Source organism: Macaca nemestrina, chromosome X, assembly GCF_043159975.1.
Source record: "Macaca nemestrina isolate mMacNem1 chromosome X, mMacNem.hap1, whole genome shotgun sequence".
NCBI classification, from domain to species: Eukaryota; Metazoa; Chordata; class Mammalia; order Primates; family Cercopithecidae; genus Macaca; species Macaca nemestrina.
In genome coordinates, this window is record NC_092145.1 from 14531204 (window position 1) to 14547270 (window position 16067).

Genomic DNA, 16067 nt, shown 5'->3' on the forward strand with positions numbered 1-16067 from the left:
GTATTCTGTGGTGTACATGCGCCACATTTTCTTTATCCGGTTTATCATTGATGGCCATTTGGGTTGGTCCCACATCTTTGCTATTGTGAATAGTGCCACAATAAACATACGTGTGCATGTGTCTTTATAGTAGAATGATTTATAGTCCTTTGGGTATATACCCAGTAATGGAATTGCTGGGTCAAATGGTATTTCTGGTTCTAGATCCTTGAGGAATCGCCACACTGTATTCCACAATGGTTGAACTAATTTACACTCCCACCAACAGTGTAAAAGCGTTCCTATTTCTCCACATCCTCTCCAGCATCTGTTGTTTCCTGACTTTTTAATGATCACCATTCAAACTGGTATGAGATGATATCTCATTGTGGTTTTGATTTACATTTGTCTAATGACCAGTGATGATGAGCTTTTTTTCATGTTTGTTGGCTGCATAAATGTCTTCTTTTTAGAAGCGTCTGTTCATATCCTTCGCCCACTTTTTGATGGGGTTGTTTTTTTCTTGTAAATTTGCTTACCGAGTGGGCAAAAACTGGAAGCATTCCCTTTGAAAACTGGCACAAGACGAAGATGCCCTGCCCTCTCTCACCACTCCTATTCAACATAGCATTAGAATTTCTGGCCAGGGCAATCGGGCAAGAGAAAGAAATAAAGCATATTCAAATAGGAAGAGAGGAAGTCAAATTGTCTTTACAGATGACATGCTTGTATATTTAGAAAACCCCATCATCTCAGCCCCAAATCTCCTTAAGCTGATAAACAACTTCAGCAAAGTCTCAGGATACAAAATCAATGTGCAAAAATCACAGGCATTCCTGTACACTAATAATAGATAAACAGAAAGCCAAATCATGAGTGAATTCCCTATAACAATTGCTACAAAGAGAATAAAATACCTAGGAATACAACTTACAAGGGCTGTGAAGGACCTCTTCAAGGAGAACTACAAGCCGCTGCTCAAGGAAATTAGAGAGGGTACAAACAAATGGGAAAATATTCCATGCTCATGGATAGGAAGAATCAATATCGTGAAAATGGTCATACTGCCCAAAGTAATTTATAGATTCAGTGCTATCCCCATCAAGCTACCATTGACTTTCTTTACAGAATTAGAAAAACTACTTTAAATTCCCTGTGGAACCAAAAGAGTGCCCATATAGCCAAGACAATCCTAAGCAAACAGAACAAAGCTGGAGGCATCATGCTACCTGACTTCAAACTATACTACAAGGCTATAGTAACCAAAACAGCCTGGTACTGGTACCAAAACAGATACGTAGACCAATGGAACAGAACAGAGGCCTCAGAAATAACACCACACACCTACAACCACTCGATCTTTGACAAACCCAACAAAAACAAGCAATGGGGAAAGGATTCCCTATTTAATAAATGGTGTTGGGAAAACTGGCTAGCCATATGCAGAAAACTGAAACTGGATCCCTTCCTTACACTTTATACAAAAATTAACTCATGATGGATTAAAGACTTAACCCTAAGACCTAAAGTCATAAAATCCCTAGAAGAAAACCTAGGCAATACCATTCAGGATGTAGGTATGGGCAAAGACTTCTTGATTGTTACAGCAAAAGCAATAGCAACAAAAGCCAAAATTGACAAATGGGATCTGATTACACTAAAGAGCTTCTGCACAGCAAAGGAAGCTATCATCAGAGTGAAAAGGCAACCTACAGAATGGGAGAAAATTTTTATAATCTATCCATCTGACAAAAGACTTTAATATCCAGAATCTACAAAGAACTTAAAGAAATTTGGCTCCTGCTTTTACTGCTACGACTACACCCTTCAGTATGCCCATTGTATTGGCTAGAATGTGTGTCTGGGCTCCGCCCTCTGTCCCTATTCCTGGTCTTTTCTTCTCTTGCCTCCCTCCTGCTTGAGGACTTGTGCTCGTGCTTGGGTTTCTCTTTCTCCAGGTCCCTCTCTAGGTCCTCTGCTCCACCAGAGTAGGCAGTCCTCGCCTTGGAGAGCTTTGGCCCCTCCCTGGGCTCTGACTTCTGAGCTGTCTCTGAGTTCTTACTGCTGTGCTTCTCAGAGCCAGGGTCATCCTTTTCTTTCACCGTCTTGCTTCTGGGTGATGAAAGAGGATGGTTGCTCTGCCTGTACCTCCTGGTCAGTTTTCTCTTTTTCTTTCTTTTTTTTTTTTTTTTCTTTTTGTCATTTTTGTGCTTTTTTGTTGGTTTTTCATTTTCAGAGCTCTCAGACAAACTTGGTGAGGGGGTACGCCCCACAGCCCTTCTCCTGGAGCTTTTTGGTCACATCATCCATTTCTTCTGAGTCTTTAGGAGTCCTATAGTTAGACACATGATCCACTCGGATAGTTCTTCCTTTCATCTTGATCCCATTAAAATTGTCAATGGCCAGAATTGTGCTCCTCTGGCCTTTATAGCAGAGGAAACAGAATCCTTTGGATTTCCCAGTCTTCTTGTCCCGCATGAGATTAATGTTAACAATCTCCCATATTGTGAGAACACACAGACAATGTCCCCTTCAGTCAGTTCATAAGGAAGCCCTCCTAGGAAGATCCAGGCGCTGTCCTTGTACTCAGATTGCCAGGAAACCTTATCGACCGCCCCAAGCTGGACCTCTCACTCATTCAGTTTGTTGATCAGCTTCATCTTAGTTAAAGGGTTCATCTCCGCGGGCTCGCACTCAACGTTCAGGTATCAGAACAATCACTTTTATAACCTGTATGAAATAGAGTAAAGCACCAGCAAACCTGCAAGGGGACAAGTTTTAACTGTAACTGTGTCAGTTCAGGAGATGACTGATGGTCAGGAAAACAGAAAAGTATCTATGGGGTGGGGGGCATAGGGACTCTAAGTAACAGGGGAGAGTCTTTTGGGCAGAACTCAGCAGAAATTGTCCCTTTCTCCTACTTATATCCAACAGGGTAGCCATATTGCACATATATTTTCCAGCAAATGTATTTTGCAGACAGCATTACCAGAGCCAGTTTGCACTAAAGAGAGTTGCAGTGCCAGCATTCCACAAATCTGCGAAGATAGCAACTAGAGTCATAGAAATATAAAGACAGGAGGTTGAGCAACTGCCATTATATGAAAAACCTCTTTGCAGTTAATATTTTGAAACTTAATGGGTAGACACTACAGACCAACTAAGAAGATCCCTCTCACTGTCCGGCAGCACTTCCCCTACAAATCTCTATATATTGCAATAAAAGCATTTATTCTGATCATAAGAATTATATAGGCTTCTCATGGAAATTTGAAAAATACCTCAAAATATTAAAAAGGGGAACATTCTATCATCCAGTGATAATAGCTTGTGTATTGACGTGTATTCACCCAGCCTTTCCTTCCACTGAGAATGATGTATATGGCTGTGTGTGTGTGTGTGTTTCAAAATCAATATATTCCAAAACCAAATCTCTTTTTTCACTTAATACACGAGGAACATTTCCCGTGTCATTAAATATTCTTCAAAATTTCATTGTTAATGACTGCATAGTGTTCAGGTTTTCTGACTAGTATATGAAATATTTTTCTTTCCCTGTAATTATTACTCACAATAGCTAATGCAATGTGATAGAAAAATTAAATATGTGGTATACATTATTTTTTTTGAAAGGGAGTCTCACTCTGTCACCCAGGCTGGAGTGCAGTGGCACAGTCTCAGCTCACTGGAACCTCCGCCTCCAGGTTCAAGTGATTCTCCTGCCTCAGTCTCCCGAGTAGCTGGGATTACAGACACCTGCCCCCACGCCTGGCTAATTTTTGTATTTTTTAGTAGAGACGGAGTTTCACCATGTTGGCCAGGCTGGTCTCAAACTCCTGTAATCCCAGCACTTTGGGAGGTCGAGGTGGGCGGTATACAGTTTTGAATGTGGGACAAAATTAGTATTATTTGAGAATACTATGATTTTATACCTAGAAAAACACAAAGTAACCCAGTAAATTAGCTATCATGGTGAGAAAATTTAGTAAGTTGGCTAGAAAAACAATTAGTTTTGTTTTATATTGACAATATACAATTAGAATTTGAAATGGAAAGAAAAAGAAATCACACTTCCAATTTCCACAAAAACAATAAAATAACAAGAAATACTTTTCTTTTTTTGGAGACAGAGTCTTGCTCTGTTGCCAGGCTGGAGTGTAGTGGCATGGTCTTGGCTTACTGCAACCTCTGCCTCCCAAGTTCAAGTGATCCTCCTGCCTCAGCCTCCCGAGTAGCTGGGACTACAGGTGTGTGCCACCACGCTGAGCTAATTTTTGTATTTTTAGTAGAGACAGGGTTTCACCATGTTGGCCAGGCTGATCTCGAACTCCTGACCTCAAGTGATCTGCCCGCCTCAGCCTCCCAAAGTGTTGGGATTATAGGCATCAGCCACCATGCCCGGCCAAGAAATACATTTTATAATGAAAAATTATAAAAGAACATATTGAAGCCATACCTGAATAAATGAACAGACATAGCATTGTCCTTGGAAGGAAGAAAATACTATAAAGATGTAATGTATTCCAAAATATAAATTAATTTTCTATTGTTTGGATTGAATTTTCAAATATATATGTTTAATATGACATGAGATAAAGTGAGACTATGTGGTTTTCACAAAAATCATATTTGAGGGCTCTGGCGGTCACCTCTAGGCATAAGGCAAGTGCCCTCCAGAACAGTTGACACTGAAGCACAAGACATCCATGTGAATGCTGATCTTTAATGAAATGTTGAAGGCCATAGATAGAAAAAGCACATGAGCAGCAAATCACAGAATTAGACATAATGAATTGCATATTTTGAGTTGCAATTAAGATGGTTTACCACTTGAATAGCAGTCTAAGGTTGAAAAGCTATGATTTATTTACTTACTGATAGTTGACAATGCCGATTCTCAGCTATATAATTAGTTAATATATTAATGTTTCAGTCAAAATCCAAGTGGATTTTTTGCAATATAACAAATACATTTAAAGTTAGATGACAGAAGAAATGTACAAGAAATGCCCAGATATTTTTTAAAAAGAATACGGTGAAGGGAATTGACCTGTCAGATAGCAAACTACATTTTAAAGCCACTGTAATCAAAGGAGCATGCCATTGACAAAAGAATAGACAAATGAATTAGTGGAATAGAAAAAAGAGTCAAGAAATACTTCCAAGTATACAGAGGGATGAACTATTTTTAAATGAATATATCAAAGAGGTGAGGGAATGAAGGATTACTCAATGTAATTGGGTCCATTGAATACACACTTGGAAAAAATAAATTTGGGTTCTTACCTGTAAATATTTTGAATGATTATCTGAACTTAATATAAATGGAATCACATAGTTTAAAAAAATGAAATGAGGTGAAATGGATATCATACGAGGAAATATAGGACAATATTTTGTAAATTCAGTCTGAGTATACATATCCTATCAGGATGAAAAATCAAGAAAGGATAAACTTGATCACTTTAATCATGTAAATATTAAAATCTCCTATACATCAAAAGGTTTTACAAATACACTAAAATGACAAAACCCAGGAGAATACATTTTTAAAATATAAAACAGAGATGAAACATTTACATCTCTAATACACAACAAAATCCTTCAAATCAATAATTTGTAATTTATTATACAAAATATGATTAATCAAATTTAAAATGGGTAAAAATGTAAACACATTATTCACATAATTAAAATAATAATCATATGAAAATATGTGCAACCTCAATAATTGTCAAGGAAATAAAAATTGAATTATCAAAAGGATATAATATTTTGAAAAATTATATGGAAAATTTAGAAGGTTAAGAAAGTGTGAGGATATCTACTTCTAGAAGAGAAACGAGACAACAGCAATATTTCACAGATATTTGGCAGGAATATAGATTTGCTCTAACCATTTTGGAAAGTAATTTGGCAATGAGTATGAACATTTTAAGAATGCATAAACTTTGATGCAGCTATTGCACTTGTAGGAATTTACCTCATTAGGTTAAATGGATATACGTGCATGGAGGCTCATTATAGCACCCCTCAGTGTCCTACACATTGCAAAGCTCTTCATTGTCCAAAAACAATTGAAATCAGTTGTCTTTCTGAGCCAAGATAATTGACATTTAAAGTTTTATCCAAAAAGCAGGCATCCAAATAATGCTATGAGACTTGCACATGAGAAAACCACTTTGACTAATACAGTTAATCCTTTTGTGACATTTCTTAAAATACATGGAACTTCATAGAAACATTTTCTTAAAATCCCAACAGTTGACATGGGCATTAAGGGTAGACAAAAATATTGTTCAGTCTGTACCATTATTACTGTATACACTGCATGGTATAGGATGATCCTGATCTTCCATCAGCTTTCTTACTGCCCAGCTGACAAAGATGTAAGATGAACTCAACTATTCAAGAAGTTCTGTTTAGTAATGCTTTCAGTAAGTTAATTTGGAGAATTGGTCATATTACAATGTCACTTGTACTAATTAAGTCTTCAATAAATACAATATATTTGAATAAATAAGCTAATATTCTCGATTGAGGGGAGTAATTTGAACATGGGAAGGGGAAAGACGTAAACCAGTCACCCAGGTATCTGTGGCATGTCGTCATTTCTAATTTTTTTCTCCAAATATTTTCAATTCACACTTTGTGTCAGGCACCATTCATGTATTCAACAGATCTTTACTGAGCACCTGCGATAAGCCAGGCACGATTTCAAGCACATAGGACACACAACAGTGAATAATAGAGATGATAAAGTTCGCACAGTATTGGGAATTCCTTAGCCTAGACCTTCTGCTAACAACATCTACTTAAAGGTTTTTTCAGCCTATTTCAGAAAAACAAAAACCTCCCCACAGGGACTTCTTCAAAAGCTGCAACTTGTTTTCAGTTTCTTCATTCAAGCCACACATTTACTGAAATGCCTGCTATGATAAGCCAGGAACTGCTCTAGGCATTGGAGAAACATCAGCAAACAAAAAAGACTTTGCCCTCAAGAAGACTGTGTTCTAGAAACAAACAAAATGCAAAATAAGTTTAGATATCGGTAAGTGCCATGAATAAAATACAGAGGGCTGTATGATAAAAGTAACCGGGAGGAAAAGGCTTTAAAAGCTAGGGTGATCTGGAAGGCCACTCTGTGGAAGTGACATATAAAACAAAACCTGAATGACCAGAGGGAGCTAGCCGTGCAAAGATCAATATGAAGAGCTTTCCAGACAGAAAGAACAGCTCTTCCAGAAGAATAAACTAGAGATGTTCTAAGAACAGAGAAGAGCAAAATGATCAAGGGTGGAAGTGATTGATAAGAGATGAGTTCAGAGAAGTGGCAGAAGGAGACCAGATAATTTTTGACCTTGTAAGCTAGACTAAAGAGCGTAATTTTTATTCTGTATACAGTGGACAGTCACTAGAAGGTGTCGAATAGAGTAGTGATAAAATAAGATTTACTTTCTTTTTGAAAACCCAATATTTATTTCTTCCAGCTTTATTGAGATATAATTAGCAAATAAAAATTGTATAAATGTAAGGTATGAAACATGTTTTTATAAATGTATATATTGTGAAATGATTACCATAGTCAAGTTAATTAGCATGTCCATCACCTCACATAGTTACCTTTTTTGTGGTGAGAAGATTTAAGATGTATTTTCTTAGCTAATTTTAAGTATACAATATAGTATTATTGATTATAGTCACCATGATGTACATTAGATTTCCAGAACTGACTCATTCTGCATAACTGAAACTCTGTACCTTTTGACTAATATCTCCCTATTTTCCCCCATATCCCAGCCCCTAGTAACCGGCGTTGTCCTCTTTGCTTCTTTGAGTTCACCTTTTTAATAGAATCCACATATGAGTGAGATGATGCAGTATTTGTCTTTCTGTGCTTCACTTATTTCACTTGGCATAATATCCTCCAGGTTCATTCATGTTGACTCTAATGATAAGATTTACTTATTTTTTAGGGCTAAATAATATTCCACTCCATATATATTCCACTCCGTATGGAATATTATGCACTTATGTTTCTCCAGTGGCTACTGTGGGGCATATGTTATATATATAGCATTGTGCTCTTTGCTTTTGCTTTTTTGCCTCTTTGCTTCTTTGAGATATATATATACACACACACACACATATATATATAGAGTATAAATGTATTGTATAAATGTAAGGTATGAAACATATATATATATATGTATGTATATATGCCACATTTTCTTTATCCATTCATCCATGGATGGACATCTAGGTTGATTCTATATCTTGGCTATTTTTAATAGTGCTGCAATGTACATGCGTGTGCAGCTATCTTTTTGACTTACTTATTTCAATTTCTTTGGACATATACCTACAGTTAGGATTGCTGGATCACATGGTAGTTTTAGTTTTTTGAGAAATTTTCATACTGTTTTCCATAATGGCTGAACAAATCATTTCTACCAATAGTGTTCAAAGGTTCCCTCTTTTCCTCATTCTCACTAACACTTGCTATCTTTTGTCTCTTTGATAGTAGCCATTCTGTTTTGTCTCTGTTTGCAGATGACATGACCTTATATAAAAAAAAAAAACCCTAAAGACTCCACGTAAAAACTTTTAAAACTAATAAACAAATCTACTAATGTTGCAAGATACAAAATCAACATGCAAATTTCAGTTGCATCTCTATGTACTAACAACAAACTATTTGAAAAATAAATTAAGAAATCAATCTCATTTATAATAGCACCAAAAAATAAAATGCACAGGAATAAATTTAACCATGGAGGTGAACGATCTGTACATTGAAAACTATAAAACAGTGATGAAAGAAATTGAAGAAGACACAAAATAAATGGCTTGGAAGTGTGAATCCAGAAAATCTTAGACAGGTCTCAGTTAATTTGGAAAGTTTATTTTGCCAAGGTTGAGGACACGCCTGTGACACAGCCTCAGGAAGTCCTGAGGACATGTGCCCAAGGTGGTCAGGGCACAGGCTGGTTTTATACATTTTAGGGAGACATGAGTCATCAGTCAATATATATATATATATATATATATATATTTTTTTTTTTTTTTGAGACGGAGTCTTGCTCTGTGCCCCAGGCTGGAGTGCAGTGGCGCGATCTCGGCTCACTGCAAGCTCCGCCCCCCCCCGGGTTCACGCCATTCTCCTGCCTCAGCCTCCCGAGTAGCTGGGACTACAGGCGCCTGCCACCTCGCCCGGCTAATTTTCTTGTATTTTTAGTAGAGACGGGGTTTCACCGTGTTAGCCAGGATGGTCTCGATCTCCTGACCTCGTGATCCGCCCGTCTCGGCCTCCCAAAGTGCTAGGATTACAGGCTTGAGCCACCGCGCCCGGCCAGTCAATATATTAAGAAGTACATTGATTCAGTCTGGAAAGGCGGGACAACTTGAAGCAAAGGCAGGAAGACTCGAAGTCGGGGAGGGAGCTTCCAGGTCACAGATATAAGGGATACACAAATGGTTACATTCTTTTGAGTTTCTGTTTAGCCTCTCCAAGGGAGGCAATCAATTATGCATCTTATCTCAGTGAGCTGAGGGGTGACTTTGAGTAGAATAGGAGGCAGGTTGACCCTAAGCAGTTTCCAGCCTGAGTTTTCCTTAGTGATTTTGGGGGCCCAAGATATTTTCCTTTCACCAAAGAATTAATATTGTTGAAATATTCATACTGTCCAAAGGGATCTACAGACTCAGCACAATCCCTATCCACATTCCAATGTCATTTTTCACAGATATAAAAGAGACAATACTAAGATTTATATTTTTATCACTCTTTCAGCTATTTAGAAAACTGACTATAGGGTAGTACTGGTAAAACCATAATTACATTATCCCAGATGCGAGATTATGATTGTTTGGACCAGAGTGGGAGCTGCAAAGAAGGTATGAAGTGGCTAAGTCCTGGGTATACTTTGAAGGTAGAGTGTTTCAGTGGCCTTAAGACAACTTTCACATTTGCAGATTCGCTACAAGGACTCACCTGACTCAGTAGCAGATTATTTTAATGGCTAAAATTTATTACAGCAAAGGATAAAGCACAAAAGCAACAGGAACATATTTGCATTGGGCATAGTACAGAGAGGCTAAACATAGTTTTCCAAGTCCTTCTCCATCTGGGGCCACACAGAGCATGCTTCATTTCTAGCAGTCAACTATAAGAACTGTTGTGCGATAGATCGGACCAGGGAAGCCCGTTTGAATCTTTGGGTCCAAGGCTTTTATTGAGAGTTGATTAGAAAGGCATATCATCCATAGCAGTAGAAACATGAGAGTCCAACAACGGAACCAGGTGCACATGATCAATCTTGGTGTTTGTGCAAAGCAACCTGAGAAACTGATATGGAACGGTCCATAGCTTCAGGTGAACACAATGAAACCCTCAATCACTGGCATCAATTATATTCTAAGAGTCACATTTCCAAGGGCTGACCAAGGGGTCAATCATGATTCCAGATGTCCTTGGACATGCAAGGAGTAAGCAAGCAGCTAAGAGGTCAAAAAATTCACTCTTGGTTTTTGTAAGTTTTAGGTCACAGTAATCTTAAGAGTGTCTCAGTTGAGTGGCGAGCATAACAGTCTGATATAAACTGTTGATAAGATAACGGAAGGTCAGGAATTAAAGTGAGTGTACACAACTCTTTTAATGTATTTTCCTGTGAAGGGGAACCAAGAAATGAGGAGGTATCTAGAGTATTTCAGATATCAAGAAATTCTGTGGTCAGTTTTAAGATGGAAACTATCACAGCATATTTATATGCTGACCTAGTAATGATTCAAGAAAGAAGGAAATACATGGTAGGTACTTGTATTAGTCTATTCTTGCACTGCTATAAAGAAATACTTGAGACTGGGTAATTTATAACGAAAACAGGTTTAATTGACTCACAGCAGGCTGTACCAGAAACATCACTGTGGAGTCCTCAGGAAACTTACAATCATGGTGGAAGGCGACAGGGAAGCAGGCACATCTTAAATGACAGCAGCAGGGTTGGGGGTGGTGCCGCACACTTTTAAACAACTAGATCTCATGAGAACTCTATCACAAGAACAGCAGCGAAAGGGGAAGTCCACCCGCGTGACCCAATCACCTCCCACCAGGCCCCACCTCAAACACCGGGAATTACAATTCAACATGAGATTTGGGCAGGGAAAAAAATCTAAATCACTTTCAGGCCTTGAAAGGAGAGAGGTAGGCCGGGAGTGGTGGCTCATGCCTGTAATCCCAGCACTTTGGGAGGCCAAAGCGGGCAGATCATGAGGTCAGGAGATCGAGACAATCCTGGCCAACATGGTGAAACCCCATCTCTACTAAAAATACAAAAACTAGCTGGGCGTAGTGGCACATGCCTGTGATCCCAGCTACTCGGGAGGCTGAGGCAGGAGAATCCCTTGAACCAGAGAGTCGGAGGTTGCCGTGAGCCAAGATCACGCCATTGCACTCCAGCCTGGAGACAGATCAAGACTCTGTCTCAAAATAAAAAAGAGAAAAGGGAGAGGTAATGAGATACAGAACTCAAGTAGAGTTCCAGGCTTGTGATGGGAGGGGCTGTTGTGAAGGCCTCTGACATGCCCTGGAGACATTTTCCTCATCATCTTGGCTCCTTGTTCCTTATGCAAATTTCTGCAGCTGGGATGAATTTCTCCGCAGAAAATGGGATTTTCTTTTCTGCCACATCGTCAGGCCGCAAATTTTCCAAATGTTTATGCACTGTCACCTCTTGAACTCTTTGCTGTTTAGAAGTTTCACAGATCTCCAGGGCAAGGGCGGAAATGCCCCCAGTCTCCTCAATAAAGCATAACATGAGTGACCTCTGTTTCAATTCCCAACAAGTTCATTAGCTCCATCTGAGACCACCCAAGCCTGGACTTCATCTTCTATATCACTATCAGTATTTTGGTCAAAGCCATTCAACAAGTCTCTAGGAAGTTCCATCCTTTTCCACATATTCCTGTCTTCCGAGCCCTCCAAACTGTTCCAACCTCTGCCTGTTACCCAGTTCTAAAGTTGCTTCCACGTTTTCAGGTATCCTTATAGCAGCACCGTATTACCTTAGTGCCAGTTTACTGTATTAGTCCATTCGCACACTGCTATGAAAAGCTGCCTGAGACTGGGTAATTTATAAAGAAAGGAAGTTTAATTTGCTCACAGTTCTACATGGCTGGGGAGGCATCAGGAAACTTACAATCATGGTGGAAGGCACCTCTTCACAGGGCAGCAGGAGAGAGAATGAGTGCAAGCAGGAGATGTGCCAGATACTTATAAAACCATCAGATCTCACAAGAACTTACTATCATGAGAACAGCATGGGGGAAATTGCCATCATGATCCAATCACTTCCCACTGTGTCCCTCCCATGACACATGGGGATTATGGGAATTACAGTTCAAGATGACATTTGGGTGGGGACACAGCCAAACTATATCTCTTGTAAACACTCATATACATTTGTAAATACCTTCACACACTTATAAACACACACAGCATCACACTCTCAAATCTCTTACACATGCTGAAAAACACAGTAACACACACTCACACATTCAATCACACACATTTTCACAAGTCACACACTCGTACACACACATTCCTATGCTCAAATACACTCACTCACAAATTCTCTTACATGCTGTCTAACACGAAAACTCTTACACACTTTCACATTCACACAGTCACATTCTCACACATACATACTTTCAAACATACACTCCTACATATACTCACATAATCACATACACTCACACTTACACATAATCTCACACTGAAACAGCCACACATTTACACAGACACGAAGTCACAGACATGAAAGACATATCAGCTGTCATTGTTGCCATGGCTATTCTAGCAGTGAGAATATTTAAATAAAAATACAAAAACCCTTTGGAGTTTATATTCTACTGGGTAATGATAGATAACTAATGATATAATTTCAAGCAGTGATTCATATTATGACAAGTTGACTAGGATAAAAGAATAAAGTGTGGGGGTGATATATTAAGTACAGTGGTCTGGGAGGTTTTCAGAACATCTGAGCAGAAACAGGCTGTGGTCATATTTGTGTTTTAAAAAGTAAATACATACTGTGGAAAAATAATTTGGTGATGATGGTGGAAACAATTTTCTGGTCAAGAGATGATGGTGTTGTGGAGTAGAAATGATGCTGAGTTAGAATAGATGGGTAGCAGTGGAAGCGCTAAGAAAGAGTGGTGGTCTAGATATATTTTGAACACAGAGGGAACAGAATTTGCTAACAAATTGGAAATGAGTCATGAGAGAAAGAGAGGACTTAAGGATGATTTCAAAGTTGTTGATTGGAGCAACTTGAAAGATAGAGCCGCCATTTACTATAATAGAATGAAGGATACAAAGAATAGCCTGTTTGTCACTGGGGAAATGGGAATGCAGTGGAAATGGAGACTTGGGGTTTGGACATTAGGTTAAGGTAGCTATTGGTCATTCAAGCAGAAAGATTAGAAATGAAGATTAGAATATGATAAGCATTAGTCTGGAGTTTAGGGCCAATGTTATTTATTAAGTATTCATTAACTCATTCAACCAATAATTATTGAGCACCTCCATTCTTATAGGCTCTGGAGATTCAGAAATTTATAAGACCAAGTCCCTTTCCTCAGAGCTCACATTCTGGTAGGGGAAGACAGCCCATATACAAAGAAATATATTGTAAAATATAAAGGTAGCGATAAGTGTTATGACAGGGAAAATGAAAATGTGCTTGACACAGTTATGTGGATTTAAATCACATAATGAATGCAAGGAGGGGATACTGGTATTATTCCCAACTGACAGTTGGAGAAAGCAAGCCTCTCACATGCTAAGTAGTAAGTCAAGGTTTAATGAATGAATGAATTAATATTTTAACGTATCAAACTGTACAGGACTACCAAGGCTTCACTCCAAAGATACCAGCATGGATCATTCTATTTTTGTCCCCAAGCTACCATACCAAGTTACCCATCTGTCTTGATCCTGAAAAGTAGCCACTATGCAGAAAATGGGCAACAAAATACTATGAAAACCCGAGGTCCCTAAAAGTACATGAAGTTTGAAATACAACAAAGGAAACCACTAACGGGAAAATTTTAATAGCCCTTTAAATTTGAAAAGACTTTTACTTTACAAAGCTTTTGTATTTATATACAAATTTTCCTGAATTACATAGACCAGAGTGTAAAACATGGGTGCATTCACCATTTCATTGGTCTTTATAGTAACAGCCTCTACATATTGCCAACTAAGGATGGCCTCTTCTCCTGATCTAGAAGCCCTGCAAAGAATACCACTTTGCTCACTATGCATGCCCCTCTTTGGTGGCTCCACGTGCATTTTCACAAGGGCTGCCTTTTCCCTCAAAAATTGTTCCTGAGATAAATGAACTGGAGCCCTCAAGGTGCAAATCTGCAGAGTTCTGTGACAAAATGGGTGTGATCATCTCTTTATCTTTTGGTACCATAATCAAAGCCCCAGAGCAAATCCTCTTGGTCTCAACATAGTACAGGTTATTTAGTGAAATATCTATGTCCGATATTTTGCTCACAACTCTCTATTTTCTTTGAACCCAGGCATAAGTCTGTTGGCAGTACTGGGGGTAGAGCAACATTCTTTCCCTTGGTATCATGTTCCTAAACAGAAGAACCTATGCTAGAGCAATATGCACAGCCTTTCTCCACAGGAGGAGGCAAGTCTTCATTTAGTTCAACACATGCTACTTCTCTTTTTAGGGTAAGCCTACAGTGAGGAAGCACATTGTCTTAGTTCCGCACACCATGAGTTTCTCAGGTGCAGGTCTTCGTTGGAGGAGAGGTACCACATTTGTTCAGTGGTGCTTATGACTAGGCAAGTCTAGCTAATTGTGGGATGTAGAATTAGGAGGGTCACTGTTTCCTGCACAGTTGAAACATATTCTCCAAAACCAGCTGTGTTTAGTAATAAAGATGCTAGTGTTGATCTCCATCTGTCTGACTTGGTTAATTGCAAACTCAGGTGAAAAGAACAGAGCCATGCATTGGGCCCACCGAATCCCCTTCACTGACAGACTGTCCTCAACACCATTCCCCAGATGCCACTGTATTTCTTTCACTGGGCTAAGGTTAGCAGTCTAGATGTCTTCCTTAGGGGAATTAAATTAGAATGATATTTGCAACTTGGTGTTGAGTTCTTCACTTCTTCCCTCCTCCTTTCCTTTAATAAGTTTTTAGTGATGGCTTTTCTTTTCCAGGAACTGCCCTGACCTCTGACAAGACAACAGTGAGCAAGCCAGAAATAGCACCTCTCCTCATAAAGCTTACAGTCTAGCAGCCCAACTAACGTAATTGAAATGGTCACCTGAGTGTTATAGTGTATAATATAAACAAGTGCTATGAGGGTCTTGGACTCGGATACAGTCTGAGGGATCAGGGGAGGCTCCCTTGAGAAAATGATGCTTGAGCTGAGATCTAAAGAATGAGCTGAAGTTAACTAGACAGAAAGATGGGGTGTGAGAAACCGTGTATTTTAAACAAGGGTAAAGGAATAAGCAAAGGCCCTATGGTAGTAAGGAGGGAGTATCAAAATTTGTATCCACCCATCACTTTTGTCCTCTCAACCCATCCTTTCTACAATTTAGCTAGGATTCTCATTTTACAGATGAATACATTGAGGCACAAATGGTTACTAGCTGTATGACCTTGGGTAAGTAGTAGAACTAAAATGTAAAGCCAACATTCAGTGCTTCTGAGGTAGTACTTCTCAATTGGAGGCTATCCCTCACACTCTACCCTCCCTAGGCACATTTGGCAGTATCTGGAGACATTTTTAGTTGGCACAAGTGGAGGGATAAACTACTGCCATCTAGTGGGTAGAGGCCAGGCCTGCTGTTAAGCATTCTGCAGTGCACAGGGCAGGGGTCCACATGAAATGATTATCTGGCCCGAAATATCATTTTCTTCAGCTTTTTGAAATTTGTTTTAAATTTATTTCTTAATTTTTTATTCCAGCCACATATTTGTCGATGTATATGTGTATTTAATATAATCATTTCAATAATTTAAATAGTGCCAAAGTTGGGAAACCCCACACC

The 16067-nt window shown here is 38.9% G+C and overlaps 1 long non-coding RNA gene and 1 pseudogene across 1 annotated transcript in view; one reads left to right on the forward strand and one right to left on the reverse strand.

The window, feature by feature from the left end:
- LOC139360758 (uncharacterized) overlaps positions 1 to 16067 on the forward strand; it is a 295776-nt gene that overhangs the window by 56747 nt on the left and 222962 nt on the right. The window lies entirely within an intron of this gene.
- Positions 1763 to 2657, reverse strand: LOC139360865 (RNA-binding motif protein, X-linked 2 pseudogene; annotated as a pseudogene).